Consider the following 17402-nt stretch of genomic DNA (forward strand, 5'->3'; position numbering starts at 1 on the left):
GGATAGAGCTGTGAAGAAGACTTATAGTGTGTTAGCGTTTATTAATAGGAGGTTTGAGTTTAAGAGCCGTAGGGTTATCCTGCAACTACACCGGACATTGGTGAGACCACATTTGGAATATTGTGTTCAGTTCTGGTCACCTCACTATAAGAAGGATGTGGAAGCATTAGAGAGAATGCAGAAGAGATTTACCAGGATGCTGCCTGGTTTGGAGGGTAGGTCTTATGAGGAAAGGTTGAGGGAGCTGGAGCTTTTCTCTTTAGAGCGGAGGAGGATGAGAGGTGACTTAATAGAGGTTTATAAGATGATGAGAAGGATAGATAGAGTGGACGTGCAGAGACTATTTCCTCAGATGGATGTTGCTGTTACTAGGGGACATAATTATAAGGTTCATGGTGGGAGATATAGGAGGGATGCCTGAGGTAGATTCTTCACTCAGAAAGTGGTTGGAGTGTGGAATGGACTGTCTGCTGTGATAGTGGAGTTGGACACTTACTGGACACTTACAAGTGGTTACTGGATAGGGCATGGAGCAAACCAGAATTATAGGCAGTGGGGTAGCTTGATCTTGGATTTGGACATAGATCGGCACAACATTGAGGGCCAAAGGGCCTGTACTGTGCTGTACTGTTCTATGTTCTATGAATTCTGCCAAGGCAGATGGTGGAATTTGAATTCAATAAGAAAATAAATGGAACTAAGAATCTACTAATGACCATGAAACCATTGTCAAATGTCAGGAAAAACCCATCAGCTTCACCAATGTCCTTTAAGGATGGAAATCTGCTGACCTTACTTGGTCTGGCCCACATGTGATTCCAGGTCCACAAAAATATGGTTGACTCTCAACTGATCTTCCAAGGGCAACAAAATATGGACAATAAATGCAGGCCAGCCAGCGATGCCCATGTCCCAGGAATGAATGAATAAAAAAATCAAGACCCTATCTATCTCTATAGCAAATTCCAAGATCTTAGTCCTTGCCATATATAATAATTGCTAACATTTTAGATCCATTGCAAAATAGGAGAAGGATACTAACTTCCAGTCTTCTGTCCAGGCAGCAGTTAAGTCGCTACTACCTACTCATGTAACTTATAATACAGATCATAGCATTACGTCCAAGAAGCATTGGTCTAAAGTAAATTGGTAACTGGGCTTTGTTACTATTTCCTTGATTGAAACAACTGGGCCCTGTGATTTAAAGATGGGCTATTAAAATATGTCTTCCTTGGCTAAGCATGCCCAATATTTTTAATGAATTCATTTAATATTAAATTCTGACTTAGTTCTGCATATCATAGATGGATATTAATGATGGCATATCAACATTTTCAAAATCATCTTCAAAACATTAGTCTCAAAAATATGCTGCTTATGGTAATAATACATAAATACTTAAAATACTTATTTGGAAATTGGTTCCATGTAATTTTGGTGGTAACACTAATCCGTATATATCGGAGAAAGAAACTTCAGGCGCATGCGCTGAGCATTCATATATTCATGTCTTATGTCTGAATTTCAAGGTCACTGAATTTAATGATATATTTTTCTCATGTTTCTGTTTGAATCAGATAAAAATACAGCTGGGGAAAAATAAAAAGAATAATCTAGACAGCTCAATACATTTACAAACCACGGGTCACGGCATTCTCTCACTGAACAGTAATGATTTATCATTGACAGTCAGTCTACCTCCTGACCACTTGGCGGATTCTGTAGAGCTAGTGGTAACCAGAAGATTGAAACACGAAAGAGACTACACTTTAATACTGACATCAAAAATAGTGCATATTTTCTGTGAAGATGAATGTGCAGCTAAGTAAAATAAAAAGCAAAATTACACAAAGTCATTTGTACAATGTTAATATAAATTATGCAAAGAAATTATCATGGTTGTCTAATACCTCATTGATGACACAAATCTAGCTTTACATATCATTTTCATTCATTGTAAGTATATTTATATGGCAACCTTTAATTTTTTTTTAATCCAACGGTGGAATTTTTCAAGACTAAGGGCTGTGGCGGGTGCAGGAACACAGAGTGGAAAGACACACCAAATCTCCCAACTTCAATCTCATTAATTATGTCTCTGGGTGTTTTGGCCATACTCAGTGGTGGCGCAGTCCTGGATGTCGCGTGGTCCAACACCATTTCTGGGTGCCATATTGGAAAGGCGTCCATTGACCCGTCATTGAAGGCAGAACATAGACCTCCTGAAAAGGAAGATAGATCTGTAAGACCAGAACTTGGATCTCCTGAGATAAATCTCTTGAAATATTCTGAGACTGGGCCCTCTTGGGTACACCACTTGGACATTCTTTTTAATTCATTCGTGGGACATGGATGTCACTGGTTGGCCAGCATTTATTGTCCATCCCTAGTTGCTCTTGAACTCAGCGTCTTGCTAGGCCATTTCAGAGGGCAGTTGCGAGTCAACCACATTGCTGTGGTGCTGGAGTCACATGTAGGCCAGACCAGGTAAGAACAGCCGATTTCCTTCCCTAAAGGACATTAGTGAGTCAGATCAGTTTTTCTGACAATCGTTTCATAGTCATCAGTAGATTCTTAATTCCAGATTTTTTTAATTGAATTCAAATTTCACCATCTGCTGTGGTGGGATACGAACCCAGAACCCCAGAGCATTAGCTGAATTTCTGGATTAATAGTCTAGCGATAATACCACCGGGCCATTGCCTCCGCTGATCTGGAAAGTCCACCTATAGATGCTTCTCCTGACCCACTGCTGAGGTGTTCCAGGGTCCAGTGTTGTGGGTGGCCTCCATCCTGAACTCTGGAGGCAGCCCCAGGCGTTGTTCAGATAAACGCTGCCACCTGTATGTCTTGTTGTTCTAAACATACTTCATGCCAACATCATGGAGAATCTGATGTGGGGAGGTTGGGGCTACATTTGTATCCCATTAACAGGATACAAATGGTGTTCATACCAGCTTCTGACCCACCATGGGCATCAGTAGAAGATCTCGCTGTAAATTCACGTTGCTGTAAAACCGATTTCTGGCCTCTCGATGTATTCTCCCACCATGCCCGACATTGAACACACTAGTGGAGCTCGGGATAATGTTACCCCAAATTCCTGATCTCAGCTCCATTGAAATCTCTTTCCTGAATCCTTGTTCATCCTGCCTTGTACTGTTTGAACATACAACTATTGTACTTCTATATTGATCTCTTTGGTAGTATTGGTTGTTTGGATAAAGCAACAATGAAACCTTCACTGGCTTATCCCAGTTATTCAATTGTTTTGCTTTGGCTCAAATTTACTTCAGGGAAAAGATACAAAAGTCTGAGGTCACGTGCCAATTGACTCAAGAACAGCTTCTTCCCTGCTCCTGTCAGACTTTTGAATGGACTTACCTTGCATTAAGTTGATCTTTTTCTACACCCTAGCTATGACTATAACACGACATTCTGCACCCTCTAGTTTCCTTCTCTATGAAAGGTATGTTTTGTCTGTATAGTGTGCAAGAAACAATATTTTTGTCACATGCTAATACACATGACAATACTAAATCAAATCAAATCAAATAGGTAGTCATGACAATGAGTTATTTTCCAACTTCTAAACAGGTTCACTTCTGGTTTTCATCAAAAATATCATTTGTGGGATTATTGTGCAACATTTGATACACTTGTAAGACATTCTTAGAACAAAATTGCAAACAAATGGATGTCATAAATAACAACATAACAAAGTGCAGGCAACAGGACCCTCAGCTCACCAAGCCTGCGCTGATGTATGGTAGGAAGAATGGTAGGAAGGACTATTACTTACGTGGCGAAAAACTGCAGCAGGCGACGGTGCAGAGGGACCTCGGGGTCCTTGTGCATGAATCGCAAAAACCCAGCTTGCAGGTGCAGCGGGTGGTCAGGAAGGAGAATGGGATGCTGGCGTTCATAGCGAGGGGGATTGAATATAAAAGTAGGGAGGTCTTGCTGCAGCTGTATAGGGCATTGGTGAGGCCGCAGCTGGAGTACTGTGTGCAGTTTTGGGCGCCGCACCTGCGCAAGGATATTTTGGCCCTGGAGGGAGTGCAGAGGAGGTTTACTAGGCTGATACCGGAGTTGAGGGGATTGAGCTATGAGGAGAGGCTGAATAAACTAGGCTTGTACTCGTTAGAGTTTAGAAGAATGAGGGGAGATCTCATTGAGACGTATAAGATGATGAATGGGATGGATAGGATAGAGGTGGAGAGACTCTTCCCGCTCAAAAAAGACAGTAGGACTAGGGGGCACAGCCTCAAGATAAAGGGGAGGCGGTTTAGAACGGAGTTGAGGAGGAACTTCTTCACTCAAAGGGTGGTGAATCTCTGGAATTCTCTGCCCGTTGAAGTGGTGGAGGCTGCCTCGCTAAATATTTTTAAGAAGCGGGTTGATGGGTTTTTGATAAGAGAAGGGATTAAGGGTTATGGGGAGAGGGCGGGAAAGTGGAACTGAACCACGACAGATCAGCCATGATCTTATTGAATGGCGGGGCAGGCTCGAAGGGCTAGATGGCCTACTCCTGCTCCTATTTCTTATGTTCTTATGTTCTTATGCTTTCTATTCCTCTGTTTGTCTCCCGTTCATGTATCTATTAAGATGTATCTTGAATATTGCTAACGTGTCTTCTTCCCCCATCTCCACTGGCAGTGCATTCCAAGCACCCACCATCCTGTGTGTGAAAAATTTTCCCCACATATCTCCCATAAACTTACCACCTCTCACCTTAAACCTGTGCCCTCTTGTAGTCGACCCTTTCACCCTGGGAAAAAGCCTCTGACTATCCACCCTATCTATGCCTCTCACAATTCTGTAGACTTCTTCAGGTCGTCCCTCAGCCTCCATCTTTCCGGTGAAAACAATCTGAATTTATCCAACCTCTCCTCATATCTAAAACCCTGCAGACCCGGCAATATCCTAACAAACCTTCTTTGCGCACTGTCCAAAGCACCCATGTCCTTCAAGTAGTGTGGTGACCGGAACTGCATGCAGAGGTCCAATAGAAGTAGGTATTTCACAGTAACTTCATTGCAGTGTTAATGTAAGCCTTACTTGTGACTAATAAATAAACTTTTTTCAAAAGTTTTTTTTTATTTGTCAGTATAACATGTCAGAGTGGATGAAGTGTTACCCATTTGTGTAATATCTCCAACATGCATAGACATCATATAATTTCTGTGCAAATGTTGTTCATGTTGCGTATAAATAATACTTAATTCCCATCCAACACTCTTGGGTTATTTTCCAAGCATTTTGCAAATGATTTGTTTCCACTCCTTTGGCCATTGAACTCCCTGTGCTATTCATTGATGAAGGGAGTAGGTAACAGTCAATGCAATTCACGAGCTGATCAGTTGGAACTGCTAACAATGATGTGTACCAACCTTCCCTTTATAGTTGACTGCCTTCTCCAGAAGCACCTTTAATATTGCCCACTCAAAATCGGCTGAGATCAGGAACTGATGGAGGACGAATTCTCGTTCCATTAGGCCCAGTGCAGTGTCAGTTGTGATTTGTATGATGTATTAGTGATGGTATTTCTTTGATTTCCGAATTGCAAATACGATTATCAATTGGATTAATCTAACATGCACAGATCTGTGATGACATGCTGTCTCTGTCCTTATAAAGCAAATATCCATACTGTTTAGATTTAGCGTGCCTGATTTAATTCTTTACAATATGGAAGCTATTAGCATCCCTTTCCTTTAATCGGACCAGGTCATGGCAAATCAGACGGAGTTAAAATCCCACTGTTCTTATTAAATTGTCACTGTACAATAGAAATAGCTTTATAAAGTGCACTCTTATTCAAATTGAACCACACTGATTGGTTATTATTATTCATTTAACATGCCACCTCTAATTAACATTTTTTGAATAATAAACTGTAGAATATAAACTGCTTATCTTGTGACAAATGTGGATTAATTGTCGGATGTAATTAATAGAAGTACTTATGCATTTCAGTAATAAAGAAAAACAATGCTGGGAACACTCAGCAAAGCTGGTAGCATCTGTGGATAAAGAAACAACTTAATATTTCAGATCTTTACTTCAGATTTCCAGCATCTGCAGTGTTTTGCCTCATCTGTAACCTGCCTGGCTCCTCCTTTTTGCTTTAGTCCAACATATACAATTAAGATAAAAGCAAAATACTGTGAAGGAATGGGTCTTGCACCTACTACCAGGCTAGCTGGCACTGACAGTCCATTGCAATCAAGGATGGCTAGCTTCCACTCTGGTTCGATAGGTCCTGAGATGGTAGTCTAATGTATGAGCTGCAGATTCTGCCACTTATGGGGCAGATGATGCTTCAGGGTTTGGGTAGATGAGTTTGTGCGCTCTCTTTGGCACCTTGGTAGGCCTTCGATAGGCTCAGTGCATTCCCGAATGAGCCGTCTCCATTTTGGCCGGCCTCAAGCCAGGCAGGCACGTGAATCAGCAGGAATGTTTCACTTCCTCAAGGATGTTTTGAGGACATCCATAAGGTGTTTCTGTTCCCCTCCTAGGAATCTCCTGCCATGATTGTGTTTCAAGTATGGACGTTGATTCAGGAGTCTGGTGTCAGTCACATGAACAACATGTCCTGTCCAACAGCGCTGGTTTTAAGTGATTAGCACCTCGACGCTGGGCATGTTGCCTTGGGAGAGGATGCTGTTGTTGGATCACATTTCTTGCCAATGGATTTGGAGGATCACGCATACTCATGTGCAGATATCAAATAATCCGAATAAAGAAATCCACTTACTACCCAAAACCTCAAGCTGCACAAATACTTACAACATTTTGTTCTGAGTGATTTTAATCATTTCTAAATAGCTCCAATTAACTGCATTTGTCTATTTTGCTGGGTGATACTTAAACTAGGGGGCATTGCCTCAAAATAAGGGGGAGCAGATTTAGGACTGAGTTGAGGAGGAAATTCTTTACACAGAGGGTTGTGAATCTGGAATTCCCTGCCCAGTGAAGCAGTTGAGGCTACCTCATTGAATGTTTTTAAGGCAAGATTAGATAAATTTTTGAACAGTAAAGGAATTAAGGTTTATGGTGAGCGGGTGGGTAAGTGGAGCTGAGTCCACAAAAAGATTAGTCATGATCTTATTGAATGGCGGAGCAAGTTTGAGGGGCCAGGAAGCCTATTCCTGCTCCTATTTCTTATGTTCTTGATGTAGTTAATTAGCTTCAAGGATGGGCAAAAGTGCTGGCCCAGGCCAGCAACACCCACAAATAAAAAAAGCTCAATGTAATTAACATACGACTAAATTACTTTGTACCAAAAGCAGGAAATTCCTGGAAAATTTCAGCAGGCCTGACAGCATCGGTGGCAAGAGAATGGGTCCAGTATTTCAAATCTGGATAGCCCTTCATCAGAGCTCATAAATTTACATTTACGAAGTTACTAAACAAAATAAAATTATTTTGAGTTCTATGATTATGCTGAGCAGACAAATAAAACTGGCACTTTACACAGCAAGATCTACAAACAGACATCTTAATTGGGATTCACTGATCTTGTCCGCACCCTGCTGCCAGCAAAAATTGGCGCTCAGCCAAAACACCATTCATTGTGGCGGCACCAGGAAAATCTCAGCCTCGGATGAGGGCAGAGGTTTTGTGCAACCATGTTCTGGGTCTTGCTGTGTTAATAATGGTTAAACCACTAAAACAGACAGCAACTTCAGGGGGTTTGCACATCAGAGAATGATGCAGAAAACCAGAAGCTGCTGTCAGCGAGTTTATGCTCCTCCAAGAGATGTTGCATGGCTTCCTGCAATGCCCATTGTAATCATATCTTAATAAACTGTCTACGATGCTGATGGTCTCGCTGTAAAAAATCTTGAAAATGTCAGACCTTGTTAAAGGTGCTGGATTTTAAATGGTGTACTCACTTCATTGCTACTTTCCTGCTTTTGGTACAAAGTAATTTAGTCGTATGTTAATTACATTGAGTTTTTTTTATTTGTGGGCGCTGCTGGCCTGGGCCAGCACTTTTGCCCATCCTTGAAGCTAATTAACTACATCAAGAACATAAGAAATAGGAGCAGGATTAGGCTTCCTGGCCCCTCAAACTTGCTCCACCATTCAATAAGATCATGACTAATCTTTTTGTGGACTCAGCTCCACTTACCCACCTGCTCACCATAAACCTTAATTCCTTTACTGTTCAAAAATGTATCTAATCTTGCCTTAAAAACATTCAATGAGGTAGCCTCAACTGCTTCACTAATTGCTACACTCACTGGTCCTGAAAATAAACTCATTTTATATCTGTGGAAAGTAACATTTCCCCACCATGATACTACATTGCACATACTTTTCAAAGCATGATTTCTTTTCCTTACTTAACAATTTGCTTATCTTCCTCTAAGATTCTATTTTAATCTAATCAGTGAGTCTTTTTTTACACTATCTGAAAAATCAAAGGTGAAGAGATTCAGTGGTTTTAACTTCCTGGTTTGCTGTCTGTGTGAATACTTCAATGTGATTGTTTGCTGACACCACTCCACTTGCATTCCAAGCTATCCCCTTGATTTGGTGCCAAATTTAAACTGTAGTCAGGCAAAGAGAAAAACCATGCCACTGCATCTTTTGTCAAGGACCTTCAGAAGGCATTTGATAAGGTAACAGTAGGTAAGATCCCACAGAATCTGAAGTAATATATTACCTCGGATAAAGGATTAACTGGACAAGGAAGGCAGAGAGTAGAGATAAATGGGTCTTTTTCTGATTCATAGCATCCCTACAGTGCAGGAGTCCAATCAGCCCATCAAGTCTGCACTGACTGTCCAACAAAGCAACCCACCCATGCTCTATCTCCGTAGCCTCATGTATTTACCCTGCTATTCCCATTAATCTTCCTAACCTACACATCTTGGGACACTAAGGAACACTAAGGGACAAGTTAGATGGCCACTCCATCTAATCTGTATATCTTTCTTCTGGTTGGTAAACTATAACTAGTGGCATACAACAGGGCCCCACCTATTTACAATCTATATTAATGTCTTGTATGCAGGGATAGAATGAACAATATCTGCCTTTTCAGATTACACTAAAATAAGTGAGAGAGCAAGTTGCAATGAAGAAATAAGAAATTTACAATTGGATATGGATAGGTTAGGTGAGTGTTCTAAAATTTGGCAGATGGAATTTAACATGGATAACTGTGAGGTTATCCAGTTTGTTCAGAAGAATTACAGGTAACTTATTAACCAAATTTCAAAATGCTTTGGTGCAGAGGGATCTGGGTGTTCTAGTTCATGAATCGCAGAAAGTTAGTGTGTATGTTCAGCATGCCATAAGGAAGCCAAATAGATTTTCGGCAATCATTGCTAATGGAATAAAGTATAGAAGTAGGGAAGTGTTGTTGCAGCTACATAGGACATTGGTGAGACTGCATCTGGAGTACTATGCACAATCTTGGCCCCCTTACTTGAGGAAGCACGTGAATGTGTTGGAGGTAGTTCAGTGAAGATTGAGTAGACTGATTCCAAGGATGAAGGATTTGTCTTATGATGAGAGAAGACTTTAAGTCTACACTTGTTGGAATTGAAAAGAATGAAAGGAGATTTATTGAGGTATATAAGATGGTAAAAGATTGGCAGACTAAACGGAGAGTGGATATTCCCCCTTGTTGTTCATTCTAGAATGAGAGGCCATAGTTTTAGGCTAAAGGATGGCAGATCTAAAACAGAAATGAGGACGAATTATTTCACTCAAAGAATGGTGAATCCGCGGAATTTTTTTACCCCAGAGGGCAGTGGATGCTGGAACCCCAAACAAATTTAAGGAGGAGATGGATAAGTTGTTAATTAGCAGTGGGGTGAAGGGTAATGGAGAGCAGGCAGGAAGGTGGAAATGAGGCCGAGGTGAGATCAGCCATGGTACCATTGAATGGTGGGAGCAGGTTTAATGAGCTGAACTACCTACTCCAGCTCTTAGCTTTTATGTTGTTACATGACAAGCTTTCTCTGAGGTCATAAGAACATAAGAAATAGGAGCAGGAGTAGGCCATCTAGCCCCTTGAGCCTGCCCCGCCATTCAATAAGATCATGGCTGATCTGTCGTGTCTCAGTTCCACATTCCCGCCCTCTCCCCATAACCCTTAATCCCATGGCCATGGCAAGCACCCATGCTGCGTAGCTAACTGTAAAATCTGGGCCAGTTAAAGATTTAGAAATTTTGAAGGATATTTTGGAAAAGATTTTGAAATCAAATGTTAATAGTATTGATTGAAAAGAAATAGAATTGCACACAAAAACAAAAAAATGTTGAAAAACCTTAGCAGGTCTGGTAGCATCTGTGGAAAGAAAACAGATCCAATATTTCGACTCTGGATGATCCTTCATCAGAGCTCTGCAGGGCCAGTAAAACTCCATTCTTTCTCCACAAATGCTGTCAGACCTGCTGAGTTTTCCAGCATTTTCTGTTTTTGCTTCAGATTCCAGCACCCGCAGTATTCTGCTCTTATATAAATAGAAGTGCGCACTTGGGTTTAAATATAATTTGAAAATGAGTGTGAGTCCAGTGAAGGCGTAGACAGATGAAATCAGATAGAACAAAATCGATCTAAACTAACCTGAAACTTGCCACTGTCTCTGTGTATTGGGGAAGTGGGTGAGTAATCCCCCCCAACCCTGAAGAGTGGCAAAATACATGCACTTTTTGTCTGGGTGGTGGGGGATGGTGGGAGTGGAGGTGCTGGTGGGTGTATTTGAGAATAGGTAATATAAATTGTACAAAATGCTACACAGTTCATTTTCTGCATACTGTTAGCATCAAGAGCCACATTTCAACTGGAGTTTGTGTTGGACGTATAAAGCTCCCAATGCATTCTGACAACAGCATACCTGTATCGCGACTTCAGTAGTGAATCATCTGCTGTGCCAGTGTAATAGTTTCATTTCCTTTGCCATGCAAACTTTCAGCCTTTTCTACAAAGAAGGTAATTTAAGTCCCAAATTGTGCGTGCTTAGTGTTGTCCATTCACAAAAACTGGATCTATACTAAAACTGCTCAAGTATATTTCATGCAGGACCTTCTCAGCCATGAAACACAACCTGTTCATACGACCAGATGAGTAGGTGCTTGAAACACTAAAAAACCTTTTCATCAAAATTTTTAACATTTTTTTCTTTATTCATTCATGGGACATGGATGCTGCTGGCTGGCCAGAATTTGTTGCCCACCTCTAATTGCCCTTAAGAAGGTAGTGATGAGCTGCCTTCTTGAGTGATTGATACATTCAGAACATTGAATACAGGAGTTGGGATGTCTTGTTGAAGCTCTCTGGAGCGTAGAAGGCTGAGGGGTGATCTTATAGAGGGCTATAAAATAATGAAGGGCGTAGATCAGTAGATAGTCAATATCTTTTCTCAAAGGTAGGGGAGTCTAAAACTAGAAGACATAGGTTTAAGGTGAGACTGGAGAGATACAAAAGTGTCCAGAGGGCAATTTTTTCACACAGAGGGAGGTGAGTGTCTGGAATAAGCTGCTAGAGGTAGTAGTAGAGGCAGGTATAATCTTGTCTTTTAAGAAGCAGTTACATGGGTAAAATAGGTATAGAGGGATTTGGGCCAAATGCAGACAATTGGGACTAGCTTCAGGGTTCAAAATAAAGTGCGGCATGGATAAGTTGGGCTGAAGGGCCTGTTTCCATGCTGTAAACCTCTATGGTTCTATACATCTGAGTGGCTTGGTGGGCCATTTCAGAGGGCAGCTGAGAGTCAACCATACTGTTGTGGCTCTGGAATCACATGTCGGCCAGACCAAGTAAGGATGTCAAATCTGTTTCCCTAAGTTAGTTAGTTCATTAATGAACCAGATGGGTTTTTCCAACAATCGTTTCATGGTCATCAGTAGATTCTTAATTCCAAGGTCAAAATTTTTGCCTTGGGACAAGCGTGACTGGAAAATCCTGCCCAAAATAATTTTTATTGAATTTAAATTCCACCATCTGCCGTGGCAGGATTTGAACCTAGGTCTGCCAGAACATTAGCTGAGTTTCTGGATTAATAGTCTAGCAATAATACCAACAGGCCACCACTAACTACAAATTGTGGATAATGGACTCCTGCCCCCAATGTTACAAACCCATGCTACCATTCAATCCATCAATGTACATTGTTATCCTGTGTTCACCACCATTCACCAGTGAATATATGAATAAGCAGTACATATTTATAAGTACAATTAGAAAAGATTGTTTTCCGAACTTCCACATGTTAATTTGCAGCCAGCAGTAAGTTTATTCATCCAATTAGTTGAAATTATGACAACTTACCTTCCAGAAACTGAGAGAAACCATTTGACCTTTGCTCGTTTGGCTGAGCTGCCACTGTGGTGACTATTCTAAAAGGGCATTCGGACCAAATTTCAGAACAAAATCACCCTTCATAGAAGGGTTATACGTTTTGCAGAAATATGTTTTTCCAACAACAAGGCTTTACTAATAGTACCCATCACACATGCAAAGCATCAGCACGTATCATTCAAATGACAAGTCAATTGACTTGAACTGTGTTTATCACAAATATGCACCAATCTATTAAAGCTGAAAATATGTGAGGCCGGGAATTACTGCCTGTAGTAAAACAGGGCACTGTTAAATGGACATTACCCTACACAAAGCAACCTGGATGTTAGTGCTTTCTTGATGGCCGATACATAATGCATTTCAGGTAATTAACAGGCGTGCATGTAAGAATGAAATACACCATTAGCTTAAAAAGAAAATGATTCTCATGAAAACAAATCTCTGGCTAATTTTCTTTTGGTTAGGGAGGGAAAGAAATAATAGAACTGTTTTAATTACAATGAAACATGAAATACTTAATTAGTTTAATATATTTTAACACATTGGCCAATTATTGTTTCTGTTCCTGGAACCAGCAAGTGGTGAGTGGAATGGTCATGTGTTAAATCTACAAAGATTCTTTCCAATCAGTTTTCTCCGCCCAGTATACTTGGTTGAGTGGGCCTTATTTGGCTGTTGCAAGGCATCTAATGGTATCTGCTGCTCGCTAGGTTTCCTATCACACATTTCTGCTCAGATATTGTTTTTACACAAAGTTGCTGAACTGATGTTGGAACAGTGAGGGAAACATGGCATCTGGGACCCGACCGAACAGGGCAACCAACTGAGGACGTCCTTAAACAATGACACTTAATGTTTGGGAAAGAAACAGCTGAAGGAGTGAGAAGGAGGGATGACCTGATAGAAGTCTAGAAAATTATGAGGAGCATGGACAGACTGGATAGTCAGAAGCTTCTTCCCAGGGTGGTAGAGTCAATTACTAGGAGGCATAGGTTTAAGGTGTGAGGGACAAGGTTTAAAGGAGATGTACAAAGCAAATTTTTTTACACAGAGGGTGATGGGTGCCTGGAACTCGCTGCTGGGGGAGGTAGTGGAAGCGGATACGATAGTGACTTTTAAGGGGCAACTTGATAATACAGGAATAGGATGGGAATAGAGAGATATGGTCCAGAGAAGAATGAGGGGGTTTAGTTCAATCAGGCTGCATGGTTGGTGCAGGCTTGGAGGGCTGAAGGGCCTGTTCCCGTATTGTAATTTTCTTGGTTTTTTTGTTCATCAATCGAATGGATGATTTCAGTGTCAGATTGGGCACTGAATGAGGAATAAATGGCCGAATCCCCCACCTTCTTGCCTGCACACCCTGGAAATAAGAACAGACGTGGAGGCACAGATGTGGAGGGGAGGCCCTTCAAAAACAGCAGCGCTGGGTGGCATGCTGAATACAAGGCTATCCCTAGCACCGGCAGCAATGAGTTGTGCAGGTGGAATATGGCATAGAATTCCCCCCGTCCCTTCAATGTAGGACAATTACCAAAGGTAGAAAGCTCATTGGAGCCTCTTGAAGTGGAAGGGTAGATTTCTGCCATTCACATGCCCGGTTTGCACTGAGTCAATATGATTCTTGATTCTGTTCTTTTCTTTATTAGTAAAACCATTTAATGCAGCAAATTATTGTTGTGTCATTCTCTAGAACAAAGAACTGAATTTCCTGCCATTCAAAACTCACCCAATACTCACCAACTCCCTCAAAAATACTTCAAGAACTTCACAGTTTTTCTCCTTTGTCTAAATAGTGTGTGTAGTAGTATTCACACAATAATATAGTTCATTCATCCAGGGGATTTAATCGTTTTCACCCTATCTACAATACATTTCACTAATGTCAATACTGTGGGGCAGGGTTTTCCAGCCGCACTTACCCCAAGGCTGGAAATCCCACCACCACCCCACTGCCCCCCCCCCCGAAGTCAACAGACTTTTGCAAGGTCCACCCCTGCCCGCTATGATTCCCATGGCAGATATGGGATGGGGAAGTTCTGCCTGTGAAGTAGATATGGTGGGGGCGATCTAAGCAAAAAAATTTGAAGTGCTGAAAAGTGTAAAAACAGGAGAGAATCGCCCCCATTTTTTTTCCAGCAAGCTTTTAGACACGATCTTATGGCACTTAGTGCAAAAAAAGAGACAAAGTATGATTCAGACCAGTAGAGGGAGAAGACAGAGTCTATTCTCACCAGAAAGTCAGCTGTTCACACTAGAGGGTACAATAACGCACGCGCAGAATTTTCTGTTTTATGCAACAGAGCACAGAGAGTTCTGCCTGTCCCCCCACCTCAGAAATTGCCCCTTCGATTCTGCCCCTAATTGTTGGCCTCCCCAGCTGATTGCCCCCCCTCCACTCCCCTAGATATCACACTGATTAACCCTACTCCAGCCAATCACTGCCCCGATACCTGCCCCAGTCAATTGCCCTCACAAACCCCCCAACCCCAGCTGATCATTTCCCCCCACCCCCTCCATCCTCAGCCAATCGCCCCACCACCCCCCCAAATCCCCGGTTGATCCCTGCTTGCAGAGTGAATGACTTCCTGCCTCCTTGTAAGTCCTACCTGCATCATGGACCCACCCCACCCCTTTAGGCCCCAACTCATCATGACCACACCACTTTCCCTTAGACCCTGCCCCATTATGGCCCCACCCCCAGCACTGCCACCCCCCCCCCCACCCAACCCCCGCTCCCAACGACTTCAGATGGTGGCCTCTGGCCCCATTGGTGAGGCAACTGCATCACAGCCTCATTGATGGGGACCGTAAGTGCTCCTCGCCAGCGAGACCTTAATTGGCAAGGCCAAGAAGCGACTGACTAATTTTTAAAATTTGGATTTAAATATTGAAATCAGCCTTATGCCCTCCCCCCACCCCCGGCAATCTAGGGCTGGGCGCGAATCTGGTTTTTCCAATTCTCATGATCTTGACGCTCGCCACACTGATTGACAGGCCTGACAAGCCAGTAAGATGATCCCCGGTGCACATCCCACAGCAGATGGTGCACTCTTAAGGTCCCCTGCCCCTCCCCGCCTCCAAACCATCTTCCCACTGCGCAGAGTTGGTTATAGTCCCAGAATTACAGGCACCGTTTCATAGAATCATAGAACCCCTGCAGTGCAGAAGGAGGCCATTCTGCCCATCGAGTCTGCATTGACCACAAAACCACTCTGACCCTATTCCATTGACCTCACACATTTACGCTGCCATTCCCCTTACACTATGGGGCAATTTAGCAAGGCCAATGCACCTCGCTCACACATCTTCATGCTTAGTGTACGCTTAAACTGGACCAGCTGATGGGCAACACGACAGCTCAGTGACTATCACTGTTTGCTGTGCAGATACATGGATTCGGGCCAGTATCTGTGGGAGTTTGTGCATTCTCCCCATGCTTGCGTGGGTTTTCTCCGGGTGCTCCGGTTTCCTCCCACGCCCCAAAGATGTGCTCTTAGGCTGATTGGTGTAACAAATTGTCCCTAAATTATTCTCCCCTCAATCTGGCTTCCAATGTGGAGCGCCATAAGCGTAGACAAGAGTGATGGGTGGAAGAGGGAACTCACAATGTTAAAATGGCGGCGCGGGCTTGTTGGGCCGAAGGTCCTGTTTCCCGTGCTGTGTTGTTCTTTGTTCTTTGTTATCTCTGGGCTGCTGGAGGAAACTGGAGCACCCGGAGGAAACCCTCTCAGACATGGGAAGAATGTGAAAACTCAACACAGACAGTGACCTGAGTCTGGAGTTGAACTGAGGCAGCAATGCTAACCAACTGTGCCACCCTTGTTTTTTGGCTGTTATCTCATGCAGCTGTATTGAACACTATATTGTGGTGAAAGGCATTATTATCCGTGTGATTTTATGCAGTAATTTCTTCACTCCCATTTTTCTTGTAAGAGGTATGCAAATATTATTGCAGTAATCTAGTCATTAACTCCCTGCCAGCTCAGAGATCATTGGTTTACTGATTCTGAGCCGTAGAAATTGACTTGCAATTGGCAAGTACATCAGGGGAAAAGGAATGAAACAGCTTGAAAATATCAGCCACTGCAATCAATTAACAATTATTGGTCATGCATTTGATTTTTTTCAGTCACCAAATATACCCTCTTTCTATCAGTGTGTATTTTATGAATGCTAGCAAGCTATGGAGGTCATCCAACTCCCTAAACCAGGAGGTCCTATAATTCAATAATGCCAGTGGAACATATGCAGAAAACATATGGCCACATATGTCTCCAGCATCTGTTAGCAAATCTGGAGTCAACGGGAATCAGGAGAAAGCTTTCCGCTGGTTGGAGTCGTACTGAGCACAGAGGAAGATGGTTATGGTTGTTGGAGGTCAATCAGTATAGCTTTGGGACATAACTGCTGGGGTTCCTCAGAGTTGTGGTAGAAGCAGATACAACAGCAACGTTTAAGAGGCATCTGATAGATAGATGAATAGGCAGCGATTAGAAAGACATGGACTGTGTAGAAGCAAAAGATCTTTAGTTGTGGAAGGTGGCATGTGTTAGCGCAAACTTGACGGGTCAAAGAGCTGATAGATTTTGACACAATGTTGCAAATTGGCTTCTGCAGCCTGCTTTCTTCAATTTAAAAATCCAAGCACAAAAACACATGCTCTTTAAAGAGACAATGCAATATGATCTCTTCTTTTGGTTTCAGTATTTATTTTCAATATTTATATTTGCCAAACACCACATTTTTAACCTTATATGTGCAACTTCATAACACTGTGCTGTACGGCTCTTTGTTATAGTGTCTTAGGTCCAGCCATTTTCAGCTGCTTCATCAATGACCTTCCATCCATCATAAGTGGGGGTGTTTGCTGACAATTGCACAATGATCAGCACCGTTCATGACTCCTCAGGTACTGAAGCAGTCTGTGTCCAAATGCAAGAAGATCCGGACAATATATAAGTTTGGGTTGAGAAGTGGCAAGTAACATTTGTGCGACACATCTGCTAGGCAATGAGCATCTCAAGAAGGGAGGATTTAACCATCGTCACTTGACATCCAATGGCATTACCATTGC

The 17402-nt window shown here is 42.3% G+C and overlaps 1 long non-coding RNA gene across 1 annotated transcript in view; it reads right to left on the minus strand.

Moving 5' to 3' along the window:
* The window catches only part of LOC145353635 (uncharacterized), an 81599-nt gene that overhangs the window by 43276 nt on the left and 20921 nt on the right, over positions 1-17402 (minus strand). The window contains exon 2 of the long non-coding RNA XR_013888750.1: positions 1979-2222. This is a non-coding gene — a long non-coding RNA (uncharacterized LOC145353635). The remainder of the gene's footprint in view (positions 1-1978; positions 2223-17402) is intronic.

This window comes from Carcharhinus amblyrhynchos, chromosome 16 (assembly GCF_965287045.1).
Source record: "Carcharhinus amblyrhynchos chromosome 16, sCarAmb.v2.hapA, whole genome shotgun sequence".
Lineage (NCBI taxonomy): Eukaryota > Metazoa > Chordata > Chondrichthyes > Carcharhiniformes > Carcharhinidae > Carcharhinus > Carcharhinus amblyrhynchos.